This window comes from Misgurnus anguillicaudatus, chromosome 2 (genome assembly GCF_027580225.2).
Source record: "Misgurnus anguillicaudatus chromosome 2, ASM2758022v2, whole genome shotgun sequence".
NCBI lineage: Eukaryota > Metazoa > Chordata > Actinopteri > Cypriniformes > Cobitidae > Misgurnus > Misgurnus anguillicaudatus.
The window spans coordinates 45,385,507-45,393,826 of NC_073338.2; the positions used below are offsets into that span (position 1 = coordinate 45,385,507).

Genomic DNA, 8,320 nt, shown 5'->3' on the forward strand with positions numbered 1-8,320 from the left:
CACTGCGTGTGTGTGTGTGCGCGCGTGTGTGTGTGTGTGTGTGTGTGTGTGTGTGTGTGTACTTGCCTACCTATCTAAGTGGGGACTTTGGTGTCGTTACACACTCACCAACAGGGGACCATAAAGCAAAGAGGGGACATTTTCCAGGTCCCCTGTTGGTCATGCTTTAAATCATGCTAAAATCAAGTGAAAAACAGTCTGGTAAATTTTTTTTAATTTTTACCAAATGGGGACCTACATGTGTGTTTGTGTAAACACTCATACTCAGCAGCACCTCTGTAGGCTGGAGCAGGAACTGTAACTGCCCATTAACACACGACGTTCACACCTCGCTATTCATTGAATGGCTCTGAGAGACTCTGAATCTGAATAAAGACTATTTAACAGGCTGCTTATCTAAGGAACAAGTTTTTCAAACTCTCCAAACATAACATATACAATAATAAAAAAACAACTTGGTTTTGCAAGCCAATTTAACCTACTATTTTTAATTGTGATAAGTTGACATAACTTACAAAAACAGGTTGCAATTATTCAACTTAAAGTAACATAAAAATATATGTTGATTTGACAAAAAACACAGAATTTTTGACAGTGTACATAAAGGTGTCTTAAATATCTTTAATACAAAAGTGTCAAAACTCTTAAAATGTAATGTTTGTAAAATTGTTTACTACATGGTAGTGACTTCACAAAATGTCTTTGGTCCCCAGTTTGATGGTGAAGTGTGACATGTGTTTGCTTTGAATTTTAGGAAATATTTTAGATTCTGAATAACTGTGAATGTATTGACAAAATTTACAATGACACTAAAACAACAGTTCTTACCATCAAAAAAGTTCTTCATAAAAGATTTTGAAGTTTAAAGCTAAAAGTTGTACAAGGATTATTGCACTAAAATGTTATGTAATGTTATAAAGTAATTTAGTAAAAGACAATATAACTGAACCAACTAAAACATTTCAATGCATTAAATAAACAATAGTTTAAGTTTAAACCCCTGAAATCTTTTCTCATGGCAAGAAATGTAATTGCAATTAAACAGATGTCACACTTCACTATTTAACAGGGGACCTAATGTATTTTATCTTGAAGAAACTCACTATTTTATACTATTTGGACAGAAGTTAAAATGTGTATCTTAGAAATGAGCAGTTTAAGCACCAAATTTAGGCATGATCATGTTAGTGACTTCACAAAATGTCTTTGGTCCCCAGTTTGATGGTGAAGTGTGACATGTGTTTATCTGCTTTAACTTTTAGGAAACACACACTTCACACTTCACTATTTAACAGGGGACCTAATGTATTTTATCTTGAAGAAACTCACTATTTTATACTATTTGGACAGAAGTTAAAATGTGTATCTTAGAAATGAGCAGTTTAAGCACCAAATTTAGGCATGATCATGTTAGTGACTTCACAAAATGTCTTTGGTCCCCAGTTTGATGGTGAAGTGTGACATGTGTTTATCTGCTTTAACTTTTAGGAAATATTTTAAATTCTGAATAACTTTGAATGTACTGACAAAATTTACAATTACACTAAAACAACAGTTCTTACCATCAAAAAAGTTCTTCATAAAAGATTTTGCCGTTTAAAACTAAAAGTTGTACGAGGATTATTGCACTAAAATGTTATGTAATGTTATAAAGTCATTTAGTAAAAGACAATATAACTGAACCAACTAAAACATTTCAATGCATTAAATAAACAATAGTTTAAGTTTAAACCCCTGAAATCTTCTCATGGAAAGAAATGTAGTTGCAATTAAACAGATGTCACACTTCACTAACTCACTATTTTATACTATTTGCACACAAGTTTAAATGTACGTATTAAAAATGAGCAGTTTCGGTAGCAACAACTTTTAAAACAGAAATAGCATCTGTCATTGGCTGATATATTTGTTGCGATTGGCCAGTCTGGGCAATTATAATACTATTTTGAATAAACCCCTCCCTTTTATTATTTAATAAAATTACGGTTTATATTAGATATATTATATGAGATATAACAAAAAATGTATGTGTCATGAAGGCTAATATTATAAAGACTATGTAACGTATACCATGGGCTAAGGGCATTAATAAAAAAATATTAGGGAAAGAAAACAGACATTTGGGAGAGACATGTTGATAAAATTTAAGAGTTTTATTAATAAAGCATAGGAAAAATAAATACACACAAAGTCAAAAAAAGCCAACGATTATGTTGTTGGGATCACATTTGGCATCAAATGTGTTCATTTTGCTGCCTTGGGGTCATAGGTAAGCGGTGGCATTCTGTTAGACAGCAATTCAGATTGCAGACTGTGATTCAACGCTGCATAGTTTGAACACACACAGTTGCAGCTGCAGCTTAGCACACAGATTGCGGAGCGCCTGACTGCAGAACGATGAAGGTCTCACAATCCACCCGACACTCCATCAACAGCATTGTATTCTTCATCTGAAATCATGTCAGTGGTGATTCCCCTTCAGAAGCCCACTTTGTCCACAGCTAGTACACTGGGTTTGACTCCAAGAGCAGAAACACAACTGTTGTATATAACAAGAATAATGAACATCATTACAGTTTATACTAATGAAACAGAAATAAAGAATTAGAACAGAAACTAATTCTAATCTATCTTACCCTCTTCCTCCTCTGGTCACTCCGTGATGTGGCCACACTGGCTAGCTCTGGTAATGTCTTGCAGGCCACTAGAAACAAGTGAGTGAGGTTTGTTAAAAGCAAAATACACACAAAACTATACAAAAATAGAAATAACAACAACCACAAATGAAAATTACTTACCAAATTAATTTTTATCAAGGCCTTCATTGTGCAACTCCAGGCTTGTAGCCAGTGCTCCCACTAAAAATGAGGTGTCCTTCCCATTATGTGGTGAGCTTAATCTATAGAAGCAAAATGTATTAAATTAAAACAAATGTGTTTATTTGCTTCGGAAACAACAGAATGCATTTTAGGCTTTATCTTTCATCCATACCTCTGCTCCTGGTGATAGTGCCTACAATTTGCCTCCGAGTTGTGTAGCCGACAGAGTGCTTTCTACAAAATACAAGTAAAAATACTTTATTAAAAAATGGATTCTGTCAAATTAAAGCATGGGTGGTTTGATTAAGCTTACCACAATTTTAGAAATGTGCAGCTGCCCTTCTCTCTTCAACTCCTCAGTCGAGCAGTTGTTTGACTCACATTGACAGTGCTTTACTTCTTGTGTTCTGCAAACAATCGCATCCTAATGATGAAAGCGAGCTCAGGCACGATTCAAGGAACCGTGCCTAATATGAGCGTGTTTTAGTAACTTTTCAACCTCCATCTCTGTGCACATAAAGGACTTCTTACAGCATCTAGAATAGTAGCAAACACATACAGTTAGAAAATGCATTAACATAAAATGCAAAAGTGAGGACATGAAGCACATAGTACAAAACACCAACAGTCCAAGAACAGAGACTTTTAACATTCAGTTCAAGACATGTGAAAATGTGTTTGTAAATTTCAGAGATCATTTTAAAAACATGCGGCCACTTTTAAGTCACATCAGATGTAGGGATGTCCCGATTCGATCACGTGATCGGAAATCGGGCCCTATGGATAATTTATAAGACATATTGCTGAATCAGTATGTTGTTTTCTTGTTAATTGAGTGTTTTTGGGTAGCCTATCTTATGCTTAGAATTAGTCAAGGAGGTTGATTCTTATAACTTCCTTCAAAGTTTGATCAATTGTGCATAATGACATGTGCAACAAATGCATATAGGGTGTCAGACCCATAGATTTGCATCATTTAAAGTTCAGGTTTTAAAGTTTGGGTCAACCTGTGGCACAGCTTTAAAATTGAAACTTATAAAATCCTACCAGAGGTCCAAAATGTCATTGAAACACACCAGTGCCTTTGCTGTAATCAGGATTAAACATGTTACCCCTCGAACATGTTAGCCCTGCTAGGGCTGCTCAATTATGGGAAAAGTCATAATCATGATTATTTAACATGATTACTTACTGACTGTAAAAAAAAATGCACTTAGGCACACACGCGCGTGCAATCAAACAATTTAATGCATTTGTTTAGTGCTGTTGCAGAAGGCTACACGTGTCAAGCAGTGGTGCTCTCATGAGGTGCCTTTTTAAACACATTGGTCCAGCGGAACGCGATCATATTTTAAACATGAGGGATGTATTGCTACAACTCCTTGAAATGCACATTATAAGCAGGATTACTACCTAGTGAACTGACTTCGGACATAACGCAGCTATCTGCATGTCCACTATTGAGATATGCTCAAATATGCAGCAGTTTATTTTAAACAAAATGGATAGTTTGCCTCAGCTCGCATGAATCTGAACAAATAAATAATGATTACTACTTTAGTTTATGTTTAGACTTCGGACAGATGCGAGAGCGCATGCATGTGAGACAGAGAGAAGCGCAGCTGCTTATGACGCGCTGGATTTATTTCAGGTGCTAGAAGGAGTCCAAGACGCGCGCATTAAGTCCATGTGCGTGCAAGAAGGAATCTCTCTAACAACATTCATTGTGTCACATCCACAAACTCTCATGCGGGGAAAGCATGCAATGTGCATGTTAATGTAAAACTATGATGATAATAATACATTTGCCAACTATCGTCATGACTATCACCATGAAAGCCTGCCATTGGCGATAGGTTTGAAGATCGTCGATACACGATACTATCGTCTATCGGCACAACCCTACTATATTCTCATTACTTTTTAACACATCTATAGTTATGCGCTGGCACAGAGTTAGGGTGTACTCACACTATCCAAACCAAACTGCGCTCGGGCGCGTTTAACCCCCAAAGCCTGGTTTGTCTGACTAGTGTGATCGCTCTGTGCCGCGCCCCGGCTGGGTTGCAGAGGTGGGCTGGAGCGCAGTTCACTTGGGCGCGTTTCAAAAGGTGAAGACGTCAGTTGCGCGACCACTCACCTTCATCTGCTTCCGTAAAAACCTTTTGATGCGCGCAGCCGGGTTACGTGAATGTCCGAGTGAGAGGGCTGTCTGTGAGAGGGCTGTCTGTAATCGCGCACCAAACGACTCTGAATAAAAAACACATACTTATCATTACGGTGGGTTCCAGTGTTAAGAGAGCGCTTTACTTCAAAACAATCGCATCTTAATGACGAAAGCGCGCCCAGACTCAGATCGATAAAAGTACAGTGTGAGTGCGTGCATCTGGGGGAGTTGGGAGGGGTGACAATCGCGCTGGGGGATTGTTTGGTTTGGATAATGTGAGTGTGCCCTTAGACCCTTTTGAGTCCACATAGAAACAGCAACGTGTGCGGCATGACATAAGGAACATCCTGGATCTGTTTTTTTTTTTGCTCTTTTTTATGTATTATAGAAGTATCGGATCGGGACTCCGTACCGGCAGATACTCAAAATCAAATGACTCAGATTCGAGGGCAAAAAACCCTGATCGGGATCCATCCCTAATTAGATGCATTCCATACTCCAAATCAAATTGCACAAAGATAAATAATAAACATAATATTCATAATCTTACTTTATTTTCTGTTGATGTCCTCACATCGCTGTCTCTGACTGGTTTGGTCTGTTGTTTTCCAAGTTGTAACAATATCTATCAAAGTCATATCAAATACACAGATTTGTTTACCGTTTAACCTGTTAGGTTGTTCAAATGAAATAAATTTAACTCGCATCATTCTTCACAAAGACTGCAGGAATGACATCCACTTCTAAAGCTGATAATGTGTACATGATTTCTGCAAACAAAAAAAAAACATGAGGGTTTTTTTTACTTTAAGAAAGGTAAAATAAAGGGCAAACAATAAAGACAAACTGTATGACTCCTAGGAATTAAATAGGTTTTAAAAATCTTGTAAAATACCAAGCACTGTCCACTGAAGAAATCTTTATATAGAATAGTAAACAATCTTACATTTTATTAGTTGATCTGGAACGCGTCTTTTTGGTAACTTACATTAAAAAACAGGGTTTCAAGCGTTTTACTAAGAAACAATAGTAAAAACAGTCACTTTGCTATCAGTTATGATTTCCAAGAAATGCTGATTTGTTGTTTTAAAACCAAAACATCTTGTCTTGAGTTTGCTTCTTTGTGGGTTTAATTTATTTTTCAAAGATTCAAACATTTTACTCATTCTTTTAATAGTTCTTTGTCTCATGTAACGTTAACTTAGATCAATGCAAGCACGCACGTTTACCGACCGTTATAGATCATGGCAAATAAATACTAGCACTTCTAGCCTAAAACATCCTTTAAATCATTTGTATACGTTCAGATTTAAAAAGAAAAGTATCTTAACTTACCTTGCTTTATTATACAGCTCTTCACAATACAAACAAAAGGTCCCGCGTCGTTGGTTCAGCGTTTCAAATTCGCGCTTCCGGTTTCTCCAGCGAGCGTTGGGCGGGGCATTATGGGAAATGTAGTCCTTTTCACAAAGCGTCTCTAACATTGTAGAAGTTTATTGACTACTGTGTCCAAGATGCAATGCAAGCTACGTCGTGTCATCGGGAAAGAAGATACGCTATAATAAATATTATGCTGCGTTCCAGGCAACGCGTAGTCCTACTCCAAGTTTTGAGTCTTGACTGAGTCGTGGTTTTGAAGTCGTGATTTGCGGGCTCAAAACCTGCCTGGAACGCAGCATTAGTATCATTAAGTAGTATTTTGTTGTTATTAACACAACTTAATGTAAAGTTGTGTCACTATTACAATAAACTGCTTAAAAACAAAGACACATAAAAGGAGTAAAACTAAAACCCACTTTACACCCTTTTTGATTTACATTTGTTTTTATTTCATTATCCTCTTGTATGCTTGAGGTTTAGGTGAAACACTTTTACTGTGATGCTAGATTTAGAAACCTTTTGGAGTCTTATTTGAAATAATCATATTCTTGTTTCAAACATTTATATATTTCGTTATTATTTCGAATTGTAGTTCTGAGTGCTGGACAGGAAGTTTTTTGTATAGTTTTTCTTGAAATATTTTTGTGTGAAACTTTGTGTGCTGCCATTTTTGGCCAGAAGAGATTTTTTATCTCAATGTGATTATTCCTGGTAAAATAAAGGATAAAAACACTGCTGTGTAAAAACATTTTATTAAATCCCCATATCAAATCCTATCCGTCACTAGTTGTTGACATGTTTTAAAATGTTGCTACATTTTGGGTAAAAAGTCAGTGATGAAGGATGAAATAAGGTTGGATTTCAACTCCCAACTCAGATATAAATAAAAAAAAAAACATAGGATGAAGAAATTTACTTTTATGCCTGCAAAACAACATTTAAGGTAAGACAAATCTCAATTTAAAATTTAGGCAACAATTTAAAAGTTTAAAATTAAAATAAGACATTTTCTTTACATTGGGGTAATTTGCCCACTCTCGATCGGTGACACTTAAGGGGTAAATTCCCCTTAACTAAGAGAATAATTTAAGGGTGTTGCATACAGTATAATCCCCTAAACGGTTCTCTTAGGTAAGAGTAATCGTTCAGTGTTTCATGACAGCGACCCAGGTTTGTCGTTATAAAATACTATTGTTGCCATGGAGACGCAACAGAAAAAACTTAAGGGTTTTTTTCTGCAACACACTTAAGTGTAAGGGAAACATAAGGGTGAACTTAAGGGAAAATTATGCAACCGGGCCCAGGCTCCACAAACTGCAATAAAAACAAAACGGCCAAACATACCACCAGAAACCATAACAAAGTGTTCCAGCCAATAAATGACAAGAAGGATTTGGGGGTGGGGGTTGGGCGCGTTCATGAAAGCACGGAAGGGAGGGGGAGGTGTTAGCTACACTCCATTTGTTTGAAAACAGTTCAAACATCAACAAAAAGTGACATCACACAGATTCGCTTAGAGCACCTTTAACTGACGAAAATCACACTTTTCATGCAGTGAAGTATAATCAATAATCACACACATCATAATTATATACATTTTACAAATATGAAGTTAGATCTAATTCTTCGTTCAAACCAGGAAAAATAGTAGCTTTTAGCTGAACACTTTCACACCTACAGAGGTACTGTAATTTCACATCTTTGCACATTTCTGGTGTCCCCATTGGTGTTTAATCTCAACACTGATTGGTTGCTTTAAAAAAACACTCCCAAAACCCGGACAACTATTGGGACACTACATTGAAACTTTCCTGTTGAAATGATTTGATTGGTTACACTTTGTATTTGGTTGTTTTAGGGTTAAACTCTTACAGACAATCCTAAACGTGTCTGTCACACACTGTTCCCTTGAAGCCTCTCTCCATAGAAATGCTAATTGCACGTGGGGGTTTGC

The 8,320-nt window shown here is 36.5% G+C and overlaps 1 long non-coding RNA gene across 2 annotated transcripts; it reads right to left on the reverse strand.

Annotated features, from left to right (window-relative positions):
• Window positions 1-1,829: 1,829 nt before the first annotated feature.
• On the reverse strand, window positions 1,830-6,802 carry LOC141350642 (uncharacterized). Of its 2 annotated transcripts, XR_012358783.1 has the most exons (8): window positions 6,322-6,802; window positions 5,537-5,756; window positions 4,960-5,069; window positions 3,133-3,355; window positions 2,992-3,053; window positions 2,799-2,899; window positions 2,637-2,704; window positions 1,830-2,539 (listed from the first exon to the last, which is right to left on the reverse strand). It is a non-coding gene; the product is annotated as an uncharacterized lncRNA (long non-coding RNA). The 2 variants fall into 2 exon arrangements; XR_012358782.1 differs by lacking the exon at window positions 4,960-5,069 and having other exon boundaries at window positions 1,838-2,539; window positions 6,322-6,796.
• Window positions 6,803-8,320: the final 1,518 nt, after the last annotated feature.